The 699-nt window shown below is 58.9% G+C and overlaps 1 protein-coding gene across 1 annotated transcript in view; it reads right to left on the reverse strand.

Annotated features, from left to right (window-relative positions):
• LOC104987548 (collagen alpha-1(V) chain-like) overlaps positions 1-699 on the reverse strand; it is a gene marked incomplete at its 5' end in the record, with an annotated part of 37,124 nt that overhangs the window by 18,878 nt on the left and 17,547 nt on the right. The gene's annotated exons all lie outside the window — the stretch shown is intronic.

Consider the following 699-nt stretch of genomic DNA (forward strand, 5'->3'; position numbering starts at 1 on the left):
GTCGCGGGCTGGGGGGGATGCGCCCCGTGGCAGGTGGGGGGAGGACGCGGCCCCCAGCAGAGACTGCCCGCCATAACGGGTGGGCTCAGCAGGCATGCTCCCCTGCGACTCTATCATAAAAAGGGAGCAGTGATGGGACACTGGTTTCAACTGAATGACCAGACTTCAGCAGAAAGTTCTGGAAGGTGTGCAAGGAATGCAAATGGAAGGGCACATGTCCACCTCCTTTCTTTTATCCCAAGAAGCTGGGATCGGTGCTCTGAAATAGTGCAAACTCCTGGGCCCAGGTGGAGTCAGACTCTGGCACCGTCTCGCCCACCACACCCCCGCGTGTAAGGCATGTACACACGTGTGTGCACGCACATACACCCAATGGGCTCAGGCATCATCTCCAGGGCCTGCCACACGCACGCATGTAAGGTATGTACATGTGTATGCATGCACATACAACCAGTGTGCTCAGATATCTCCAGGGCCCAGACCCTGGCATGAACCAGGTCAGATGACGAGGACCCAAAGCTGTGAGATGACAGGAATTGAGGGAAATGGGAGCTGAGACGGGAGCAACTACACATGTCAAGGACAGACAACCACGGCTGTCAGAGCCGATCTCGGAGCGGGGGCGGCGGCCTTTGCTGGGGGTCGCATTGTGTGAAATCCCGCACAGGCTGCCCTGGGTGGGGGTGGGGCTCCCAGGGC

The sequence above is a fragment of the Bison bison genome, unplaced genomic scaffold (genome assembly GCF_000754665.1).
Source record: "Bison bison bison isolate TAMUID 2011002044 unplaced genomic scaffold, Bison_UMD1.0 scf7180017846082, whole genome shotgun sequence".
Classification (NCBI taxonomy): Eukaryota; Metazoa; Chordata; class Mammalia; order Artiodactyla; family Bovidae; genus Bison; species Bison bison.